The sequence below is a fragment of the Sminthopsis crassicaudata genome, chromosome 3, assembly GCF_048593235.1.
Source record: "Sminthopsis crassicaudata isolate SCR6 chromosome 3, ASM4859323v1, whole genome shotgun sequence".
NCBI lineage: Eukaryota > Metazoa > Chordata > Mammalia > Dasyuromorphia > Dasyuridae > Sminthopsis > Sminthopsis crassicaudata.
In genome coordinates this window covers 337452243-337477902 of record NC_133619.1, presented here as the reverse complement: position 1 = coordinate 337477902, position 25660 = coordinate 337452243, and the positions used below count along the sequence as shown (strand labels likewise).

At 37.8% G+C, this 25660-nt stretch overlaps 1 long non-coding RNA gene across 1 annotated transcript; it reads right to left on the bottom strand.

Moving 5' to 3' along the window:
- Positions 1–930: 930 nt before the first annotated feature.
- On the bottom strand, positions 931–25112 carry LOC141564768 (uncharacterized). Its single transcript, XR_012488706.1, has 3 exons — positions 23299–25112; positions 19081–19267; positions 931–1455 (listed from the first exon to the last, which is right to left on the bottom strand). It is a non-coding gene; the product is annotated as an uncharacterized LOC141564768 (long non-coding RNA).
- Positions 25113–25660: the final 548 nt, after the last annotated feature.

Here is a 25660-nt window from a genome sequence, read left to right as displayed (position 1 = left end):
TGTTATCTTCACTTTGTAGATGAGAAAGCCAAGATGTGAAAAGTGTTGGTGATTTGTCCATGAGATAGTGAGAGACAAAGGTAGGTGGTCCTGGAATCAGGAAGACCTCGGTTCAAATGTGGCCTCAGACAATGACTAGCTGTGTGACCCTGGGTAAGTCACTTCACCTTGTGTGCCTCCGTTTCCTCATCTATAAAATGCTCCGAAGAAGGAAATGGCAAAATGCTCCAGTATCTTTATCAAGAAAACACCAAGTGGGGTCATGAAGACTTGGATACGTTATTATTGGTATAACCAGATGTTATACCTATGTTCTGTTCTCTACACCAAGATGCCAAAGCCTTTTTCTATCCAGAATGACCAATGGCTCTATTTGAGATAGGAATATGATTCCCTCAAGGACAGGTTTTTTGTTTTTTGTTTTTTGTTTTTCCTCAGCTCCCACTAACTATTCTTTGCACACAATTTTATAAGTAGCCTCCAGATGAGATAAATCATGATGAACAAACTCAGCTGAAATAACAGAGATTTAATCTGTTTGTATGAAATCCAGAAGCATAAACTAAATAGGAGTTCATCCTCTCAAGATATGCACATAGACACATTCCCCCAAAGCTGAAGCAGATAAAAGATCTCAGCTGAAGCCTCAGAAAGGGCTGAGCCAACTGCTGCCTTCTCTGACTTCAGCGCTAACAGAGAAAACTCACAATGTAGAAGGATTGTCAGAAACCATCCAATCCAGCGCTTTGTTTTACTAATAAAAAACCATGAGCAGATAGGAGGAAGCATTTGATCAGAGGAGAACATTTGACTCTACTGATTTCTCTTTCCATTGGACTGCTAACCTGGGCAAGAAATGACAGAGTCCCCCACATCTGCAAGATTGAGGTAAAAACTGGCTTCCTGATATAACCTAGTAAATAAACACAAAAAGTTTACCAATTCCCCAGAATTCCCATTCTTCCCTCTATCAGGAACCAAAATAGCCAATCAATTAACAAATATTTATTAAACACCCACCATGTGGCAGTCACTGTTAGGTGTTGGGAATACAATATTATAAGTGAATTAAATCCTTGCCCTCAAGCTGCTTACATTCTATTGCACTAAACTTGCTATTATAAAGTTGGCAATCATGCAACAATTTTACATGTATCATCAAAATCCACGTATGACTTAAAACCAAAATTCTACCAATATTATTTACACCATTTTACAGATATGGAAATTGAAGCTATGATACATATTTTTCTGATTCCCATATTGCTTCCCCTACCCTCACACTAAAAAAAACGAAAAACCAAAACAAAGCAAAACAACTCTTATAACACAATTCTTGTAAAGTCAGAGATAGGATTCAAAGCCAGGTTTCCAGTCTCCTATCCAAAGACAATTCTCAGCTCATCATGTCGCCTCCTTTTCTTCAAGGATTTATTCTTTTCACTCACCTAGAAGCTGGAAGAAGAAAAAAAGAGACAAACAGATTGAGAGATTGAGGGGAAAGAGAAAGGGGGATGGGTGCAGAAAGAGAAAGAGCTTTATAGTTTGAGTGAAGATGGCACAGATGTGCATGATTTTTCATTGTCTCCTGTTGTTTGACAGGGTTTTGTTTTGACAAAATCTTCTAGAAAAACAATCATTTGCTGAAAACAGTTTAAGGGAAAACTAGAGCTAGGTCAAGGGCTGACCCTCTTAAAAAAAAAAAAAAAATAGATGAACTAATTGGAAGGGCCTGGAAGTGGAGGATTAGAAAGAAAGGACCTGGAAGAGGAGGGGCCTCTCTGAACCAATATTTGTTGCCAAATATTGCTCAATTTATAAGTGACATAATGACAAAGAACCTCTGTCTGCCTAAATCAGCTCCCTCCTGCTGTTCTTATTCTCTGCCCCATGGTGGGGGCTTCCTGTCTTCTGGTCTGAAATGAATTAGCTGGGCAGATTTCCAGAGTGGCTATAATTCTAGGGCACCCACCACTAGCCACATGAAGAGTGTTGAGGAAAAAGGCAGTGTGCTTGTTAGTTAAACTCTCCTACCTTCCTATATCTGATGAGGGGGAAGAAGGATGAGGGAGAACGTATCAATCCTTCAGCAACACTTGCTCTATGTTCTAGCCATTGTGTTAGATACTAAAGATACAAAAAAATACAAAGAATAAAAACAAAAAATTATCCTTGACCTCAATGAGTAATAATACCTGGCAAGCATATAGCAGTATATCATACTACGGTCATTCTTGTATAAATAATTAGGGAAATGGAAAATATCTACAGTGTTCAGTCATGTCTGATTCTTCAGGACCTCATTTGGGGTTTTCTTAGCAAAGGTACTAGAGCGATTTGCCTTTTCCTTTTTTAGATCATTTTACAGATGAGGAAATTGAGGCAAACAGGGTTAAGTGACCAGCCCAGGATCATCTAGCTAAGAAGTATCTGAGGCCAGATTTCAACTCAGGAAGATGAGACTTCCTGGATCCAGGCCCAGTGCTCCATCCAATGTACTCCTTAGCTGCCCATATATATAGTAGATGGAAGGCAGTCTCAGAAGGAGAGGCAGAGGCCATTGGCAGCTGAGGGAACCAGGAAAGACCTCCTAAAAAATGGGATTCAAGCTGTCTTGAATGAAACCAGTGAAATAAAGAATTGGAGATGGGGTCAGAGTATCCCATTTATGGGGGAAGCCAGTACATAGGCCAAGGTGGAGTATCATGTAGGAAAAGCAGCAAGTATGCCAATATAACAGAATTGTAGAGTCCATGGAAGGAAGTAAAATAACATTCCTGGAAGGACAGGAAGGGGCCAGACAGGGAAATGCTTTCCATGCCAAACAGAACTTTATATTGGAGATATATATAAGAGATAATAGATATAGGAGATAATAGACTTTTTTGAATGTGAACAGGGAACAGGAGATAATCAGATCTATACTTTTAGAGGGGGAAAAATCACCTTGGTCACTGAATTGATTTGGGGAGAGAGATGAGTCAGGTTATCAACTAGAAGTTGAATGGCTCAGTCATTCTGACTACTATAAATACCCAATTAACTACAAAGGACATATGAAGATACTATCTGCATCCAGGGAAAGAACTGATAAATAGAAGTTTACCTTCACATATATATATATATATATTTCATGTGCCTATGTATATATGTGTCCAATGGTAGCCAAATGAGAGGGAAGAAAAAGAGGAGGAAAAGAAAAATTATATGATAGCTTTATTATATATTTAAAGTGAATAGCAAGATGTATATAATAGATTTGCAATGTCATGTACAACCAACTTTTTTTTTTTCCCCATTCTGTTGACTGGGAGCACTCATAATCCACACAGTTTAATCCCACAGAGATTAAGAATATAGCCTATCTGTGTAGCAGTGAGGACATACTGCCCTAACTAAATGAGGAAAATATATGAGGAAGTAATAGGAAATAAAACTGGCTGGTGTTTCTGTTTTAGGGGGAGTGGGGGGATTGGAGAGGTCATTAATGAATACAAGGTTTTCTTCAGGTTCTTTCCCATCTGTTATGAAAAAAATGAATATCCTTTCTCAGTTATTTCCTACTGAGAGCAGATAGGTACTCCTACTGAGAGCAAACAGATAGGTACTCCTACTGAGAGCAAACAGGTACTAAGCAAAAAGGTAGCTACTTAAACCATAAAGGAACACATTTGTCATTCTCTTTCCAAGGCTGTTGGGGACAAACTTTGGATTAGGAGACAACAGTTAAATACAGAAGAAGATTCCAAAGGTTAACATTTGTTCCAGAAGTTAATGATCAGCCCAATATTTTCCATACCCAAAGCCAACAGGAAACAGGGGGAGAGGTTTGTGAGCCCAGTAATGGAGTTGGCCCTGGAAGGCTTTCCAAGTGAATGAAGAGAGGTTGCTTTTCATAGTAAGCCCTCCTAAAGAATGCTAATACTCTGTCATGGCTTCTATGCAAGATGCCTACTAGAGTATAAGAAGGGTTGCTGGGTTCTAGGATAGACAGCAGCATTAAGGGTGAAAGACAAGACCAGATCATAGTTCAGGGACTTCTTAGTAGGGAGAACTTTAAGCAAAATTGTGAAATAGACTCCTAGTGTCAGAGTTGGAAAGGACTTTAGATCATTTCCTTTTTTTACACATTTAGTTTTACTTAATATTTAATTCAATAAATATTTCATCTTTTTGTGCTTCTTTATTTAACTTTTTTCAACTAACAAAAACCTATTTTTCATTCCTTTCTATCTCTCCACTGGGGAAGAAATCCCAAAATACTTGTAAAAATATGCATAATCAAACGCTATAAATTCTCATATTGGTCATAAAACTAAAGTCCATCATCTCTGTGAGGAGATGGACAATATGTTTCTTTATTAGTTATTTGGAATCCTATCTGATCATGATCTAAGTTCTCAAATCTTCTAAATGTATTTGTCTTTATAATGTTGTTAATTATATAAATTATTTTCCTGATTCTTATTACTTCACTTTTTATCACTATATATAAGTTTTCCCAGGTTACTCTGAAACTATCCTTTTTTATCATTTCTTACAGCATGATTGTATTCTATTGCATACCAATATCCTTGTTTGTTCAGCCATTTCCTAATCATTGGTTACTCTCTTAGTTTCCTGAGTTGTTTTTTTTTTTAACCACATAAAAGAGGGGATACATATGTTACATAAGCAAGCTTTCCTCCTTTCCTTGATCTCTTTAGGGGACATTCCTCTTATAGAGGAAAAGGCCTATGGAGGTGAAGTGATTTGTCTGACATAATGCAACCAGGTAGACCCAAGACCCCAAAGTCTTTTGACTCCTAGCCTACGTCTAAAATACAGCAGCCCTTCTTCCCCTATTATTTTTTAAATATCCTTTCCTTTCTAGCTTCCCACTTCTGCTTAAAACAAGACAAGCTATCCCCTTCAAAGTCCCCAATTCTTAAGTATCCTATAATCTGGATCTTTCCTAAAATCCTGGTCCTATCAAACTATTCTCCCAGTGCCTTATAAGGTAGCTGTCAGACTAAGGATGAATGGACTTTAAGAGTTAATACTGTATTTTCCAGACCAACAGAATGGCAAATGTAGAAATTTGACATCTCAGAGATGGGCCCTTGGTAAAAATATTTTTGTACCTCTCAAAAAAATACCACAAAATCAATCTTACAAGCAGGATGTGAAAATCTCACCATGTATTAGACATTATACAACTGAGAGTATAAAGACGTTGGTTTCCTCATGTATAAAACAAAGAAAGTTGGCTTAGTAATCCAAGGTGACTTCTATAATTCCTGATGAAATTTTCCTGCTCTGGAGATCAATAGATAGAAACTAACCCTTCTCTCCTTTAACATAGGTACTGTGATGGAGTACCTCATCACATCACACCTGGACTATTGCAGTGGCTTGCCTGTCTCAAGGCAGCCTAATCAGCATCCTCCAATTCATCAAAATAAAGCACAAGTCTATGTCACCACCAACCCCATTTAATAAATTCTGGTGGCTCCCAATTACCTCTAGGGTACAATTTAAAATTCTCTGTTTGATATTTAAAGCACTTCACTACCTAATTTCTCCCGACTTTTATAGTTTTCTTACATTTTACTCTCCTCTTCACACCATACATTCACCCTTTTACCCTGACCACTAATGATCACAAGAACAAACCCCAAATTCTCAAATAGTTTTAGAAAGAAATTTATTAGGTTATTTGGTAGAAGAGAGACAGAAAGGAGTTGTGGCTCTTCCTCCCCAGGTTCTGGAGAGTTGATATTACATAGGATCTTAACAAAGTTATTTACAAAAGGCTCATACTAATTATATGTACTTTGGTTAAGCAAATTCACCCTGAGGACAATTTGAAAGCAAAGTAAGTTAAGGTGAACATGAGTAGATATTTAAAAAATAAAATTTATGTGAAGCCTAAATACAAGCTTTGATGGCCAAAGAACCAGTCCTGGATGTGGTAGTTCAAAACAAGACTGTCGGGGTTACATCATTTGGAGAATGGCTGAATGAGCTGTGGTATATGATTATGATGAAATATTATTGTATTATAAAAAAAAAAGAAAAGCAGGATGATTTCAGACAAATCTGGAAGAACTTACATGAACTGATGCAAAATGAAGTGAGCAGAACCAAGAGATCACTGTATAAAGTAACAGCAATATTACAATGAACTGTGATTGACAACCATTATCAGAAATACAATGATCCAAGACATTCCCAAAGGACTAATGGTGAAGCATATTATCTGCCCCAAGAACTGATATTATTTCCCTTCCTTCTTTTCATTGTTTTTTATTTATTTATTTTTGTCTGAGTCTTCTGGGAAAAATAACTAACATGGAAATGTTTTACATGATTGTGCTTGTATAACCTATATCTAATTGCTTACTATCTCAGGGAGGGGAGAGGAGAGGGAGGGAGGAAGGGAGAAAATTTGGAAGTCAAAACTTAAAAACCAAATGTTTAAAAATATACTTTATCATGTAATTAGAGAAAAATAAAATATGTATGTATTTTTACTTTCTTTTTTGGCAAGATAATTGAGGTTAAGTGGTTTTCCCAGGGTCACACAGCTAGCAAATGTTAAATGTCCCAGGCCAGATTTGAACTCTGGCCCTCTTTACTCCAGGGCCAGTGCTCTATTCACTGTCCCATCTAGCTGGCCACATAATACACACACACACACACACACACACACACACACACACACACACACACACACACACACACACACACACATTTAAATGTTTGGGTTGGATTCAGAACCTAAGAGAACCCAAACTATCTTGTAGCCATCTATAGCATTTCTAGAGGTGATATTATAGGTATGAATAACTCCTAATAACATATTGTTGTGGTTTTTATTGTTGGTACTTCATTCAGAGAACAATGTAGTGAATGATATCTTGATTTGCACATGAAGAGAAGCAAAGACTCTGGAATCACATAAAATTGGATTTAAACAGTATAGTAAAATAAACATAATGTAATATAATATGATACAAATAAAATACAAATAAATAAAATAAAAAAGTATAATAATGAAGATGTTTTACAAACACTATAATAAGACATTTTTCCACACTGTCCTCCTGCCTGGAATACTTCCCCTTCTGACTTCTATTTGGTACCTTTCTTAAGAGTCATCTCAAATACTATGGTTTCCTGAAGTTTTTCTTTGTCTCCCCAGATACTAGTGCCTTCTTTTAGGGTTACCATTCTTCCACTCAGGATTTAAACTACATTGAAGCTATGAGGGGTTGAGGCCAGGAGATTCCTTAAATCTTTTCAGCTCTAATACAAATATTTTTCAATTGATTGATTAAGACAGGCTTTGGTCAGGAAATACTTAAGCATGTATGTAGAGTTATTTACATGTGATCTCCCCCATTAGAACTTGAGCTTTGCTTTTCTTTGTTGTCTCTAGTGCTTAGGACAGGGCTTGAGGCCTACCTATTTAGAGCATAATAAATGCTTATTGATTGTTGGCTGAATTCAACCAGAATCTAGGAATTTGGACTTGGGATATAAATAGAGGGAGTAGAAAACACACAGCTTCCCAGCTAGGCAAAAAGAAAACCTGGATTGCTAAAGGGTTGTTCTCTAAACATACCATGTACATGCAACTTACCTTCCTGGGAAATTTGGAAAAACAATTTTTTTTTTTTTTTTAAAGAATCCTTACAATAATTATGTCTTGCCTTCTTCATAGCTGTATATTTGTGGTGTTACAGGGGACTTAATAAATGAGGGGGAAAGCAGCAAAAACTAATGGCTGAGCAGCCACTGGTCATAGAAGAAGGAGGAGATTGTATATTCCAACACCCTCACTACCCCCAACATCTCCATCCCAAATTCCAGCTCCCTCTTTAAAGTTTTCTATGGCAGCAGCAATAGTGACTCTCCAGCCACTTATCACAAGGCCAAAAGCTGGGAATGAAAACAGGCTTTCTCTGTTGTTATTTCTACCTACTCACATAGACAGACCTCAAGAGACTTCCAAAGCCTGAATAGGAGGCTAGATTGCAACAGAATGAGAACTCAGGAATTTGGTCCTACATCTAACTTTGGCTGATAACTAACTATGTGAAGCATAAGACCCTTCCCCTCCTCTGTCCTGGGAGGGGGTGAGACCAGGTGATCCTAAAGTCCCCTCTGCTCTAATGCAAATATTTGTTGATTGATTGAGATAGGCTTTGGATCACTAAATGCTTGACATACTTGGACATGCAGCATCAGCTTAATGTATTCTGCTTCCCCATCTCAATTAAAATGGAAAATAAATCCATTCCTGTGGCTTTTTTCTGCTAGGGCTATACCCTATCTGCAGACTTATTAGGACATTTTGTTTCAACTTCTCACCTTTCAAAGGGAGGAGTTCACCTATATCTCCCCTCCAGGGTTTCCAGGGAGTCCATGATTCCAAAAGCAAGGATGAATTAAGTTGCCTCAGCTCTGGTAGTCAGAGTTAGAGCAAAGTGATCAGGGTCGAGTATTCTTTGTGGACTACCTAGTAGTCTCCCTGCTTTCTTGAAGAGTAGAGAGAGGGTCGTTCAGTGGTTTGCCATTTCTTTTCTCCAGCTCATTTTACAGATGGGGAAACTGAGGCAAAGAGGGTTAAGCGACTAAGTGTCTAGGCCTAGCATTTTATCCATTGCACAACCCACATGCTCCTGTCAACAGAATGAACTCTTCTGTTTCTCCCACCTGTTTGAGGGAAATGAAGAGGCTGGGGCATGAAGAAGAGATCCCTCTTTAATTTGGAAAAATGGAAGCTCTTGGAAGGCAAGAATGACCTGTGAGTTTTGTTTTCATCTTTCACAGAATATGACCATGTTTAATAAATGTTTACTGAAAGTTCTTAAAAAACAAACAAAACAAGCAAACAACGAAGAAAAAAAAAGTAAGAACATACCTGCCTTCACTCCTTTGTAGAGGGGGAGATGTTCACAAGTATAAACTAAATAACATCAGATTCAGGGGATAGATGGATTCATTTGGCTGGGTTTTTTTTCCTTTTTTAAAAAAATTTCTTTATTATAAATGATGGCTCTCTTAGAGGTAGAAGGAGTGATACAAGGGAAAATCTAAGTGACATGAAAAAAGGCATCAATAAAAATCCATTTTAAAATAGATCAATAAATATTTTCTGAAAAGAACTGGATTTGGAAAGGTCAAGGGAAAGTTCTTCCTGGTAGAATAGAGGAGGTCCTGGACTGGGATTCAGACAGGACAGGGCTCCAGCTGTGGCTCTGCCACTCACCAGCTGAATGGCTTTAGGCATTCGGGCCACTTCAGCTCTCTGAGGCTTCACTTCCTCCTGTGGTCAGAGAAAGGTTTAGATTCAATGATGGCTAGGCTTTATTCCATGTGTGATGTTAGAGTGGTCTCTGATCCAAAGGAGCCTAGATCTAGAACCGGAAGGAACCTCATACACCCTTACAATTTACAGATGAGAAAACTGAGGTCCAACAACATTAAGTAACTCGCCTATGCTCATACAAGCCAAAGTGGCAGAGCCAGATTGGAACCCTGAGTCTATCCACTATACTACTCTGCCTTTGGTCAGCTTGCTCAAGAAGGGTAACCTCAGGCAGCCTATTTCTAAATTCAACGGAAATTGCTTTGGCATCCTGCTTCCTGCTCCCTTCCTGCTGTTTCCAAAGAGCTGTTTCATTTCCCAACTCCTCCAAGCATCCTTGTTCCTCATTCTGCTCTTCCTGAATTGCTTTGTCCCACTCTGCCTGCCCTATAGTAGTTTTTAAATATATTTTAAAATCAAATTCATGGACCATTACATCCTTTTCCTCCTTGGCATCCAAGTGAGGACTTCCTTCTGAATCATCATTGCCATTGGCCATGTGATATTGTTTAAATTTATTCATCTGGGCAGAGCCAAGATGGTAAAGTAAAGACAGCAACCATACTGAACTCTCCCAACAGCCCTTTCAAAGAACTTTAAAATAATGATTCAAATCAAATTTTGTAGTAGCTGCATCACCAAAGGGTTAAAGTGACACAATTTCCCTAGCAAAGACAACTTAGGAGATACAAAAGAGAGTTCTGTAACACCGAGGCTGGGTGCAGAGTCCAGAGAGTGGCAGAAGCACCAGTGGTGGGCCTTGAAGGTTGCTGGGTCAGCACTGGTAGCAGCAGCAGCAGCTTTGGGAGCTCTCAGACCAGATAAAGGAAAGGGGTCAGACAACTCTTCAGAAAGAGATTACCTTTGTAGGCAATCAGCTGGTGCTGATTGGCAAGTCTATTGCCATTAGCAGTTCTAGATTACAGCTCCAGGTCAGAGGGAAGCACTTGTGATCAGTCCCAAGAGAGCAGGGTCCCTGGTCACAGTTCCAAGGCAAAGAGAAGTGCTAATGCTCATAAATGTAAGGGAATAAGGAAGCTGGTCACAGTAACAGCTTGTGGCTTCAGGAGGCCAGGGACCCTCCTGAATAAAGAACAGAACACAGACCAGGAGAGCAATGACCACGCTTCTTCCTAAATCACATCACCTTGGAAGGACTGAAAACTTGCAACCCTCCAGAACGAACTCCAAAAACAGCAGCATGAAAAAAATCTGAAAATCGGGATAGTGTCTCCCTACTGACAGATCCAAACTTTAACATTAAGTTCAAAGTCAAAAAAATAGGTTGGGAAAATAAGTGAACAAAGAACTGAATCATAAAAAGCTACAACAGTAGCGGGGAAAACCAAGACAAAAACTCAGAAGACAACTATGTGAAAACAGTTATAATCAAAATCTCAACCAAAAAAATGCTAATTGGATCCAAGTCCAACAAAAATTCCTGAAAGAATTTAAAAAGAGAGACAAAAGTGGAAGAGGGAAAATTGGGAAAAGAAATGAGGGTGGTGCAAGAAAATTATGAAAAGAGAATTAACAACTTGATAAAACAAACAAAAAAGTTACTGAATAAGGGAAAATGTAAAAGAGACCAAAAGTTCCACTGAGGAAAAAAAAAATCCTAAAAAAGTAAGAAAAACCACATCGAGGAAAAGATACAAAAACTCACTGAAGAAAATAATTCCTTAAAAAATTAGAATTGGGCAAAAGGAAGTTAATGACTTTATGAGACATCATGAAACAATGAAACAAAGTCTAAAAAATGAAAAAAATAGAAGACAATATGAATTATCTCATTGAAAAAACAGCTGACCTTTAAAAGAGATTGAGGAGAGAGAATTTAAAAATTGTATAATTCTATAATAATAATAATACTAAATATATAATACTTATATATTTAATATATAATAATAATATTAAACATATAGACATCATATTTCTTTTTATATTATTGTAATATTATTTCAATAGTATGTCATTTTCCAAATACAGGTAATGATAGTTTTAACATTCATAAGATTTTGTGTTCCAGATTTTTCTCCTTCCAGATTGTGATGGAGTACTATTATGTAATAAGAAATAAATAAGAAATATGGCAAGAATAATATCAACTGACACAAAGTGAAGTGAGAACCAAGAGATCACTGTGCACAGTAGTAGCAATGTTGTAGTGATAATCAACTGTGAAAGACTTAGGTACTCTTATCTATTCAATCCAAGACAATTTCAAAGGACTCATGGTGGGAAAAAAAATGCTATCCACCTCCAAAGAACTGATGAACTCTGAGTGTTTGAAGTATAACTTTCTTGATTTACTGTTTTGTTGTTGTTGCTTTGTGTATAGCTAATATGGAAATATGTTTTGCATGATTTCATATTTGTAATTGATTTCATTTTGCTTACTTTCTCTTTAGCTCAAGGAGGGGTAAGAAGGAAGGAGAGGGTTTGGAGCTCCAAATGTTAAAAAGAATGTCAAAAATAAAAAATAAATTTGGGTTGGGGGAGGTTGTTGTTGTTTTAAAGCTCCTTTACCTCTGTTTCTGGACTGGACTATGCAAGTCCAAAATGAAATTTTGAACCTGGCACTTATTCATTACCATTGAGCACCATCCTTCCCATCCTTCCTCCTAGAAGTTAATGCCTTATCCTCAAAAGTTCCCTTTTATCTTCCCTGCATTTCTTTTCTATGTACTGACTTCTGTATTGTCTTCCTCATTAGAAGTAAGCTCCTTGAGGGTAGAAATTATTTTTGCTTTTGCCTCTTGAGGATAGGGATTAATTTTTTTTTTAATTTCCCTAAAGCTTAATTAGCACAGTTCCTGGCACACAGTTAATGATTAATAAATGATAGATGACTATTTTCAGATTATTCTCTGCCAGTTATACAATAAAGTCAGAACTATTCTTTCATCTCTGCCTTCTGAGAAAAACTCTAGACTTCTCTTTATAACTATAATATAATAAACTCCTTGAAGATTAAGGTTATGCCATAATCATTTTATTAGCTACCCCAATACAAAGTATAACACTTTGCACTTAATAGATGCCAGATAGAAGGATAAACGCAGTTATATCCTAAAACTGAGGAGGGATCCTAGAAGACCCTGGGGTTCAGATAGAAGATTTGACTTCTTGGGGATTGGACCTGCTGGTTTCTAAGGCTCTCTTCCAGATCTAACAGTCTATATATCTGTCTCTGTCTCTCTCTGTCTCTCTGTCTCTCTGTGTGTGTCTCTTTCTTCACATCTCTCCTCTGTCTCTCCGTCTCTCTGTCTCTGTGTGTGTGTCTCTGTCTCTCTGTCTGTCTCTGTCTCTGTGTGTGTATGTCTCTCTGCATGTCTCTCCTCTGTCTCTCCATCTCTCTGTGTCTCTGTGCCTCTGTCTTCCTCCTTTTCTTCTTCCTCTTCTTCCTCTTCCTTCTTCCCCCACTTCTTTCTCCCCTCTCCTTTTTACTCTCTCATTCCCCCCACATCCTTCTCTCCCTCCAACTCTGTAACAAAGATTGCTTCAAAATAAACAAACAAACAACTTGGCCTAGAATTTCTGCAAAAATTTGAACTAGGAAGTATAATTGTAAATGACCAATAAGAAGTAGATCAAATTAAGCAGTGTCCAGATTCCTACTTAAAGTGTGCCGTTTAGGAGAGACAACACTGCTTGGGAGGCGGAGAACTAGCCTTGCCTGAGTTTAAGTGCCCTACCTCTGATGTAGTCTGGCCATGTGACACTGGGCTGGACAACTCATCTACAGGTTCAGTGCCCAAGGTCCCTCTCTATGAGTTGTACAGAAGGTGCTGATCAGCATTAGTAGAGGGAGTTTTCTATACCAAAGAAATCACAGGCTCACTGCCTGTCCTTACAGAGTTTATAGGCAGGATTTCCCAAAGGAAAAGAATTTTTAATTCTGGTTGACTGAGAGTGGGCGCTGTAGAGGAGGTACAAGAAGATAAAAGGTTAACGAAGAAGGGGGAAAAGACATACTTTTGCAAGAAAAATCCCCTTTTCCTCTTAGGGTGGTAGCAGGTGAAAATCGGCCAAATTTAGAATACCAGGAACTTATCTGTTTGGGAGTTTCCCTGGAGTAATCTTATCAGGACTTCTGAGAACTGGTCACTAGATTTGCATAATGCTTTGTATAGTCTTACTATTCTCTTCCTGGTTGTCCAAGATAAGCAGAGACTTTTCTAGTTGTGATAGAGGATAATTGTACTTTTGTATCATGTTTTCACATTTCTTAACCCATTTGATCATTATTTAAGTCTCTGGACATATTTCCTGCCTCAGAATCCTCATCATAATAAATAACTTTAATTAAAGGCTCATACTCTGGTTGCAAGATAACAAATGTCAGGTTTTAATGTTCTCAAATTACCACTGGTTTGAAACTAACCCATAAGCTGTTGAAAGAAAAGCAAATTCCTTCTGGAACATTCATGAAACACCAGGTACTCAAACCTGACTGGCAGGTAGCCCCCTTTTTGATAGCAATAATAATAATATTTGCATGATTAGAGAGACAGAATGAAATAGCGAATTAATCAGTCAACAAGCATTTATCAAGTGCTTACTATAGGCCAGGCTCAGTGCTGGAGATAGAAATATGATGAAAAAGAAACGCTATCTTTTTTCTCAGAGAGCTTATGGGGAAAGGCTACTTATAAAAGTGAAGCTGGAAGGGGAAGAGAAAAGAGATTCCAAAGGGAGGAAGGTATGGTGGCAAACTCTGGAACGAGGGATCATTGATGCCTTCTCCAAAATGGAGGTTCTCAAAGAATTCACCAATGGGAGAAAGGACTCAAGTGGACAGAGAGGAGTGGCTAAGATGTGGTGGTAAAATCTAGAGAATGAGGAATGGATAGAGAGCCAGCCTCAGGCCCTGAGTTCATTGCCTACCTTTGACAAATATTGAGTATCTGAATCTGGGAAAACCACAATTTCTCAGAGTGGCCTGCATTAGTGCATGGAATTTCCTCAATGGGAGTTCTTTATACCAACGAAATCAATAAACTTTCCTCTAATGATATTGTAGGAGACAGGTGGGGTGCAAGATCCCCTTCCCAATCCAATCAGACACATCATCAGGTACAAAGAGAAAGCATTTATTTAATCCCTGCAGGAAGAGGCCCAGACTCACACCTGGGAGCCATGCCAACTCCCACCCTGTGGGCCTGGAACCTGACCAGCTGTCCAGGGTTTAAAAGGCAAAGGATTAGAGCCTTCTCATTGGATAGACTAAAAGGACATAACCATCTTTGACCCATAGTCACCAATGCTGGCTGCCTCCCACAGGTCACGGTCACTTCTTGCAACTTCCTATATCTCAGGTTCAAAGTTCATCCTTCCAGAGATCAAATGACCTCCCAAGGTCCCATTCTGGGAACATGTGACAATACTGATAAATACTTCATCCAATCAGTCCCAATCAATATTAATAACTAATAATATTTAGGTTATTAAACAATTATTTATAAGCTATCATATGAAAATAAATGTTATAATTTAATGAAACAAATATTAATTATTATTCTGGGCAGTGGGGAAGTGGATAGAGTCATAGAGTCAGGAAATGTCCATTTTCCTCAATTCAAATCTAGCCTCAGACACTTACTAGCTATGTGAATTTGGGCAAGTTGCTTAACCCTGCTTGCCTCAGTTTCCTCATATGTGAAATGAGCTGCAGGAGAAAAATGGCAAACCCCTCCAATATCTTTGCCAAAAAAACCCCAAATAGGGTCAAAAAGAGGCAGACACAACTTTAAAAATAACTACAATAACCATTCACAAATACTGCGTATTTTATAAGCATTGGAAGAGAAATAAAAGTTAGTCTCTAGGCACTGACACTTGATTCTTGCATTGAACATCAGAGAATCACAGGATCTCAGAGATGAAAAGGACTTCAGAAGCCATGTAGTTCAACCTATACATAATCACAACATACCAAACATCTGGCTGTCCAGTCTTACTTCACTGGTCTCTAACTCAGAGGAATCCAGCAGGCAAACCAGGCCACCTTTGGATTGCTCCAATTATTTGAAGTTTCCCTTTCCTCAAGCATAAATTTGTTTCTTTGTGATTTCTGTCTATTATTCCTATTTCTGCCCCCTGAAATCAAACAGGATATGCCCTTTCTCTTCTACATGGTAGTTTATCTAATACTTGAAGACAACCACCATTTAATACAAACTCCCAAATTCCTTTGCCAGGCTAAATATCTTCAGTTCTTTTTATTAGTTTCTAAAAGAGCTAACTTGAGATGTTTCCTCATTTTAGTTGTCTCTCTCTGGATGTTCATCAGTTAATCAATCTTATCTGACACATAGCATCCCAGAACTAAACAGTATTTGAGACATAGTCCCCCAAAAGGCAGAATATAAAAGAACTACTACTTCCTTGATCCAGGATCCAATATTTCTTTTAATAGATGGATGAAAACAATTAGTTCCAGCACATATGAACTTAGTTGAAGCAGGCTCTGTGGAGTTCTTAGAGCTTGTTTAGACATCAAAGACACCGAGGTTACCCACTGTGTTCTGGGCCATCCCCAATCATCTTACTACTGGACTTTAGTGATTCTGGAAGAGAGAATGACTCTGTGCAACTCTATCTCACTTAAATTAAATTCATGCGTGAATCAAGACATCATTAAATTCATGCATGAATCAAGATATCATGGTTTTCTTTGTTGTTGTTGTTGTTGTTGTTTTTGGTGGTGTTAAGTGTCTGAGACAGGATTTGAGCTCAGGTCCTCCTGACTTCAGGGCTGGCGCTCTATCCACTATGCCACTTAGCTGCCCCTCATGGTTCTTTTCAAAAATGAAGGATGAACAACAAACAACAGTAACACAACCCAAGGTAGCATTCGTCTTTTCAACTACTTCAGCATACTATTGACTCATATTGAGCTTCTACTTCACTAAGAAACAGTTGTAGTCCTCAGATATTTTTCAGATGAACTGCTATCTTTGCATGCTATACTTGTGATTTTGAAATTTTTTTGGACCCAAATGGACTGCTTTACATTCATCCCTTTGCATTTTCACCTTATTGAATTTGTCTCAGAATTCAAACTGTTTCCAGAGACAACTAATTGATAAATTGACAGTCTTAAGAGAACTGGGATTAATTTATCATTTTTTAGTTGTTAGACTTAATATATATTAATAATGCAGATTAAATTTATATGTGTATTCTTTCTGCCTCTTTTTTGAGAGATAAACTGTTATTATATATTGATGAGTACACTCCTGACTATATCTCTTAGATAATTTGATAAGTGTAATGTCTCTGCCTTTATCCAGATTATTGACCAAAAAATATTTCAATAGCAGAAGTTCAAACTCTGGTCTCTGCAGCACTCCAGTGGAGCCTACCTTCTAAGATGGCAATAAGCCAGTAATGACCATTCACTGGATTCAGCCATGCAACCAATTTTTAATCAACCTAATGATACCTGTCTATTCTATCATCTTACTCATATCTCTCTTCATATTTCCCATAAAAATAGCTTGAGAAACTGTCTAAGGTATGCTGAGATCTAGATAAACTGCTTCTACACCACATCATTGCACTCGAATAATATCAAGCCAGATAATCTTTTTGCTGCCATTGCTAATTTTTGGACGGATCACTAACCTTTTCCTTCAGTCAAGTTTTCCATAATGACAGGAATCAAAGTCAAATTCCCCAGTCTATAGTTTGCAGACTATATATTCTCTTCCCTCTTATGAAAACTGGAACACTTGCCTTTCTCTAATTCTTAAGAATTTTTCCTATAGACCATGATAGTACAAAGTTACCAATGGTAGCTCAGTTCTCTTCATAGCTTAAGATTGTTCCTCTGGGCTTGGTGACTTGAAACCAAGGATATCTAGGTACTCTATACCTTTCTCTTTACTTTTCTTGATTCTTAACATTTTAGCAGTCCTGAATAATACAGAATAATTCTTATGATGCCAGGCATTTATATTCATCCTATGTTTCCCTGTTTTTCTTTCTTCCTCTTTTTTATGTTTCTTTTTTCCCCCTTTTTTTATTATAGCTTTTTATTTACAAGATATATGCATGGAAAGTGCATTGACAATTGCAAAACCTTTTGTTCCAACTTTTCTTTTTAATGTGTTTTTAAAAAAATCTAAGTTTGTTGATGAATTCCCTATGCATCCTCCTTGGTCTTATCATATAAGTAACCTTTCACTTGCTCTTCAGAATTATTTCTTTTTTTATATCTTTGGAATATCATTTTCAAGACCTCCAGGCTTGGCACCTTGGGCCATGGGATCCTACTTGTCATTTTTTTTTAATCCTTTGAAATCTATTTTCCTAAAATCTAAGATGCCTGTTAAACTTTCCTCTCCTTCAGTATCACTGGTTCTAAAATATCACTAAGATTCCCATTGTTTTTTCCCAAACAATCAATTTTCAATTTTTCTTTCTTGGTCTAAGTATCATACTCCTATGTTACAGTAACCATATTGTTTCTATTTCTGCCTCTGTTGATCTTCACCCAAGTGTGTGTCCTGGATTTCCTCATGGGAATGTATCTTCTTTATATATGGTGGCACACTTTCCTCCCTACCCCAATTTAGGTCTCCTGTTCTCTTTAAGTTAAATGTTCCTTTGTGGAGCCACTAGCCAGTCTAATCCCACCAATTCTCAGTGATACCTACAAAGTCCAATTTGCCCTTTTGTATGGGATCTCTAGTTTACTAGAGTTGTTATTCTTGTAGACCTAGAAAATCATGGGCTTCTCTGAATTTCTGGATATTTCTCCTGCTGGTCTTCTTCCTATATTATAGCTCTTCTTTCTGACATAGAATTTGGTAGATACATTTAAACAATTTTCTCCAACTTTTTATTTTCAGTTTAGGTTAGCCACTTAGACTAGATTTGGAAGACTTGAAATACAAGTACATTCTTACCAGCCTTTGTTAGGTACACCACATCCCTGGCCAGGACTGTTTTCATTCCTATAATTTTCAGCTATGGTCTAGAAATTCAAATCCTATTCTCAGACATTCTCTATTAAGCCAGCAGCTTACTTCCTATTTCTGCCACCATGTGACCTATTTCATGGGGGCTTTGGATTTGTTCCTCCAGTCAAGGAGATAGATGTGCGAGACAGCTGGGGCACTTTGAGTAAAAGAAATCATTTAATTGTAGAAGCCAGTGGACAAGAATAGAAGCTATTCTTTACACTAGAATAGAGGAATAACTTTGTTCCAGAATGAATTCAAAATGCAGATTTCTGAGATTCACCGAATTTAAAAGTGACTGAATGGATGGATTGATGGAAAAATATTTATTAAGCAATTGCTGTGTTCAATGCTAAGCATTAGAGATAAAAAGTAAATCATTTCCATCTCTCAAGAAGTTCATATTCTAATGGAAAGTTTTAACTCCAAGTTAAATGATAGGTCCCATAATCTGTAGAGGCACTAGCAAAGTAGAGGGTAATGCCTTTTAAAGGTCATTTCCATATCTGTTTCTGATGCTAAATCATTTAAAAGTGTCAAAGACTTTGGGGACTATAATTTTCTTTCCTAAATCTACGGGCATTAGCATCTGAAGGAGCTATTGCCAGGGTACATCTTCCCAGGGGTGTTTTCTCAGGATGGTGGCTGACGACACTGGTCTGCAACCAGGACCAGTTGAATGGGGGGAATGGTGCCTTATTGTCCATCTGTGGCAGTTGGGAATCAAAATCATTGAATCACCTTCCTTACCTTGCAGATAGAGTCTTGGAGGCCCAGAAGTCAAATACAATATTTGTCCAACAACACTTAGACCTTATGTATGAAAGCCAGGTTTCAAATCCAGGTTCCCTTTACTCTAGAGTCAATCTTCTCTCCACTATACCATTTTGCCTTATGTTCCCAGAGTTTTATTTTTCTTTTGTTCCCCATGAAGAACCTGAAAATATAGAAAAATAGTATATCACTATGCGCTCTCTTTGGGATTAGCTTATTTATGCAAATTATTGTCAGGTAATTGTACTGTGTCTTACTGTACTGTGCCTATCGCATCAGCCATCAACTTCCTATTGGTTCATACAACTATATATTTTCTGAGTCCCTTCAGTCAATCAAGTCAATAAGGAGTTATTAAGCACCTACTGTACTTAATAAACCTAATTTGCCTCAGTTTCTTCATCTGAACAATAAACTGGAGAAGGAAAGGCAAACCATCCAGTATCTCTGCCAAAAAAACCTCAAATGGAGGGTGTCATACTTAGTTGGACATAACTGAAAAACAACTGAACAATAAGAAAATATACTTACAGATCAATGGATTGAGATAACAAAACGAAATGCACTTCATATACATACAGTTGGAGAGAATCACTATGTTCTTCCCTATTAATGCAGAATATCTATTTGCAGATCACAGATCTATAAAATAATCATAGAATGTCAGAACTGGAAGGAACATTACAGATTTCCTAGTATAATCCCTTCATTTTACAAATGAGGAAATTGAGATCCAGACACACGGAATGCCCAAGGTCATAAAGGTGGTGAGAAAATACAGTAGAAGGCTGCTTGGCAGCTATCCTAACCTCGGCTATCAAGATGATATAAAAAATTGATCAAGCACAAACAAGGGATATTTTTAAAATATAAGATGCACTTGGGCAAGGACACATGATGTGAAATCAGATTCAAGAAGATTTGCAATCAGTAGACAGCCAGACGCCTCTCTCTGTCCCTCACAGTAAGACTTATCCTAGATCCTACATCAATGTGAAGGAAAGGTCTCCTAGGTCAGAGAAGCAGAGACTCAGCTCCCTGTAATTGCTTTTCTCCCCAAATACCAGATGTATTTTGGTAAATGGCAAGAAAAAAAGAGGGGACTGTTTCTGTGATGTATGTCTATTTCACATTTGACTATTTTGTGGGGGTTTTTTAAACTTTTTCCCTTCCTCTATTTTACAACCTTATTTTTCCACTCACGTAGTTAAATTCTTACTATACCTATCATATTTTAACAACCAGACCCAGTAGGGATTGCAGAAGGACTTGGCCCACTGTAGCAGCAAAGGGGGAATTCAAAGTCAGTTCTCCTGACTCCAGATCCAGAGTCCTTCACAAGATTCAGCTGGGAGTTTATGTAGTGAAAGCCTGAATTAGATCTTTGGTTCCCAACAAGAGACCTGAGAGGCTACTTGGTACTTTGGAACACTCATTATTATTGTGGTTGTTGTTGCTATTTCAGTCATGTCCAAATCTTCATGACTGCATGGGTATAAAGGGGATGGGTTTGCTTTGCAAGGATATTAGAATTGTTTGCCATTTCCTTCTCCAACTCATTTTACAATGAGGAAACTGAGACAAAAAGGTTAAGTGTTTTTTATCTTTATTCCCAATTATCATTTCAGATTCCAATTTTGTCTCAATTACCAATTACTAATACTTAGCAAAATGCTTGGCGTATAACAAATATTTAATGACCATTCATTGAATAAATGAATGACTCTCTTCCATAAAATATTATAAAACAGCTAGGTAGTGCAGTAGATAAGACTACCAATTAATCTTAAATCCATCTATACATATGTGTATATGAATATATATAGCATTTGTATATGCATATACATATATATGGATAGATTTCTAATTTTTTACTTGTTTCTCCTATGTAAATCACCATAAGGACCATTGTTTGGGATGTTTTAAGTAACAAGAATTAAACTATTTACAATGTCAGAGAAAACAGTCAGCACTGAAATTTGGAATGGGAAAAAAAGGCAATTCATTGCTTAAATATTGATACTAGCTATAGTTATAAATTTTAATAAATTCACTTCAATCCATGCCTGTTTTTCATGTTTGAAGATAGCTATTATTTCTATTATTGAATATGTTAATAATAGAAATATGTTACAAGGTTTTTGTGGGGTTTTTTTTAATACTACACTAACCTAGATGCTCTCAGCCGTCACAATTTGTTATTCATATTGTATGGTCATCAGCTCAAAATTTTAAAAGTTAGTGGGAATGTTGACTCAAGGTCCTACTTCCCAGGTCCTTACTGCCCATCATTAACATACTTTCTTTGGCTTAGAGTATATTTCTATAAGACCTTTGGTAAAACTTTATAATTATTAACACGTCAGTTTTGATTAGCTTATCAGAATTTCTAGCTATAATCTCTTTGTTTTTTCTTAAAGATTTTATTTACAAAACATAAGGATGGGTAATTTTTCAACATTGACAATTGCAAAATTTTTTGTTACAAATTTTCCCCTCCTTCCCTCCATCCCCTCTCCTAGCTGGCAGGTAATCCAATACATGTTAAATATGTTAAAATATATGTTAAACCCAATATATGTATACATATTTATACAGTTATCTGGCTGCACAGGAAATATCAGATGAAGAAAGAAGAAAAAAATGAGAAAGAAAACAAAATGCAAGCAAACAACACAGAGAGAGTGAGAATGCTATGTTGTGTTCCATACTCAGTTCCCACAGTCCTCTCTCTGGGTGTAGATGGCTCTCTTCATCACTAAACAAGTAGAACTGATTTGAATCATCTCATTGTTGAAGAGAGCCATGTCCATCAGAATTAATCATCATATAATCTTGTTGTTGCCATGTATAATTGACAGGGGTGAACCCTGAAAAATGATGGGGTGAACTCGGAAACTCTTCTCTGACAGAAACCCATCCTTCAGGGCAGTTAAGTGGTTTCATTCTGTTGGAAATCTTGGTGGGGAGAAGGTGCACCTTCTATTGAGTTGAAGATTAGCCCAGGACCACTCCCAGTAGCTATAACACTCCCTTAAGTGGTCTCATTCAATTGGAGATCTGGGCCTGATATTTCTATTTGAGTGGCTTGAAACTCCAAGTTAAGTACTCTCTTTTCAACTGAAAATCTAGGTGTGTGTGTGGGGGAGGTTAACAACAGTGAGGGATTCTCATTCAATTTTGAATGGAAGCTCTAGCCTCAGACTGCTATAAAAAATAATTCTGAACTCCAAATCTCTGCAGAAGTCTGAAGTAGGATTATGCTTTGCCAATTAAGCTCTCTTGGCAAAGCTGCCTACCAGGCCTCTTGCCCATTGTGAAGACATTCTGTTTGGGACAAGAAGACCACCCAAATTGACTACTCAGAGATCACTCATAGAAAGCAGAATTATTTATTAAGATCTCAAGAAGCAGACCCCATCCTGGTCTGTGAGCCAAATTCACAGCAGGATAGGGCCAGAGCCTTGAAAATGCTTATAGCTTTTATACATTTCCAACAAAGAACCTCCGAAATCCTGCCCTCTATATGTTGTGACTAGTCACATAACTCTACTGTACCCTTAGTTGGTAGTAGACAAGGTGATATACAGCTACTTCGACCATGTTGGACAACGGAATGTGGTTTAGTCCTTATCTAAAATCACGTGATTCTGGAGAAGTCAAAACTGAGGACTCATAGGCTTGGTCTACTTTAATAGACAGTCTCTGATCAATATGTGCTGTAAGTTCTTCACCCTTTTCCCACACAGTCCCCCCTGTTATTCATAAATATATTTGTATATATATTTCTTCATGAAGAACTTACATAATGGTCAAATTCAATTAACCTCTCTACACATAGCTTGTTAATCTCCTCATCTGGATCATCACCAGTTTGTTCCCATTATCCCCTAATGAATGCTGGTAGACACAATTAATCACTGACCCATCATTATAAACAATATTTAACTTGCTCCATCTGTTTCTACACTCACCACCATCTATGATATCTATCTACCCTCTCTGGTCAATGAGTAAAAGTCCATTCACACTTACTCTCTCCCATCCATATCCCTTCACCTGTTTGATTTAGGCAATGCCCCAATGAAGTACCCCAGATCAATACCGCTATCAAGATTTTACATGCACAGTTCATCAGTTCCTTTTTAGTGTTTGTCTCAGCTCGTTCTCTGCATTCAGTTGGGAAGTCCATACCCTCGGAGTGTCCACCGGTCCTTTAATTCTGGTATTCTGAGTCCACCCTCTTTCCTGTGTAGTACTGTTGTATTTTATGTCAAGAGGATCTGTAACGGTTCTTTCCAGTTCAGGATCAGCTTGTCCTCCTTCCACATCCGAACCAGGACCCAGTCTCCAAGCTAGAACTCATGCACTGTTGAAATCCTAAGGGAGAAGTCTGATCAATAAGCCCTTTTAGGTGTAAAGTTTTCAGATGTTACAGTAAAGACATAACATATTTCCTTAAAAACAAATCCTTAGTTTGAAATATTGGATCCAAGGAAGAATTTTGAATCCCTTTTGGATAAGGGTGACCATACAATAATTCATAAAGTGACAATCCCACATCTCTTCAGGGTTTTGGGCTAATTCTTAATAAGGCAAGGGGAAGGCACTTGGTCCAGGACAATTGTGTTTCAGCCAATTTAGTCAGTTGCTGTTTAATTTCCTTATCCATCCTTTCCACTTTACTTGATGAGGGCAGATGCTATGAGGTATGTAAGTCCCATGATATTTCTAGAGCTTGGGCCACAGATTGGAGGATCTTAGCTGTGAAACAAGTTCCTTGGTCCGAATCTACCTGCTCCACCAACCCATACCCTGGAATGATATGCTCAAGGAGTACTTTTACAACTGCTGAGGCAGTTGCCCAGGCAAGGGGAAAGGCCTCCACCCATAAGGTCAGATGGTCCACTATGACCAATAGGTATTTGAGATGCCCCACCAATGGCAGCTCGGTAAAGTCTACCTGTATGTTTTGGAAAGGCCTGATACCAGGAGCTTTCCTCCTTTTAGACTTGTCATTAGGCCACTTTATTCATCCTCTGACAAACAGGACACCCGCTGACCAGTTGCCTGCTATTGTGTATAAGCCAGTACCACAAACCTAGTCAGCACCAGGTCACACAGGCCTTGGACACCCCAATGACTGCCCTGATGTAAATGTTGGAGTACATATCTCATACCTGCTGTGACCAGTACATTTCTGCCATTAGGGAGGAGCCAGTGCCCTCTTTATCCTCCTGAGCACCAAGGCTTTGGATTTCCTGCTTATCTTCTGGGGTATGGGAAGGTGGAGGCATTGGAGGCAGAAATGTCAGAATTAGCACCATCATCTCCTCCATACTTACAGATTCCTCTTCTCCAGGCTGTTTCACCTCCTTATCTCAAATGAATCTCCTCTTTTATGCCCCTGCACATGAATCACTGCAAAGTTCTTAGGTAACATAAGATTAGTCAAAATTATAGTGACCAATGGCCTGTGTGCCAATCCCTTCCCTTTACTGTTTCCATTCTTTCCCTCAAGTAATTTACAGGAGCTAATTACTTTTTCCCTTCACTTATACAATGAGTATGCCTAGTTTTCCCACAGCTCCAACAGGTCAGAGAGCCCCCATGTTCAGCCATTTACTTCTCTTACTCTATTTTTATTTCTCCCTTCCAATATCTGCAAACCTAAACCTCACATTTCACAAATTGCAATTTGTCTTGAGAAATTCTCAGACCCTGTGCTCTTAAATAATTTAATAAATCGATAGTGACTTGGACAGGATCACTCTTTTTTTTTCTATCACAAGAAGATCATCTAGATTTTGTAAGACAATAAGAAATTTATCCCAGAATGTTCACAGAATTCTTAAATACCCAAATAGATCTTCCATAAATTGAATATTATACCAATCATTTTTTTTTCAAATACCCAATACACAGAAATATCCCAAAATATATATATTTTGGCAAGATTCCCACAAGCCAGAGTTCTGATAACAGGGCTCCTTGTTTATAGGAGTGATAACCACTGTTCTATTTTCTCAAAACTTTCTTATTTTCCCCCTTCTCTCCCTCCACCTGCAAAGCCAGAGCCAGAGGAAGAGAAAAAGAAAAAAAAAAAAAAAAAGACTTTTCAAACTTCTTTTCTTTCTATCTGAGCCATTTTGAAAGAATTACTACTTTGAATGAATTCCAGTTCCCACAATTCAGTCTCCTATTTCTCTAAGCCTGTAACATAAAGGCTGAATTCTTGTCCCTTATGAGCTTTCCAACTTTTAACACAGAACAAAAAATGCAAAGCAGACAAACATAAATACACAGACACACACAGAGTTCTATTTTTCTTGAATTCCCTAATGTCCTGACATAAATGCATGGACTGCTACCTTCCCATATTCTCAGTACCAGTATAGGTCACCCTCACATCAACAGTCCCCCAAGAGTGTTCTCGGAAGCCTTTTCCTTGGGGTCTGAGCAGTCCTCCACTTCTTTTAGAGAGCTTGTCTCTCCCTCAGCCAATAGACCCTCAGGCTCCGATTCGAGCTTACCTCTTGAGCTATGTGTACATATT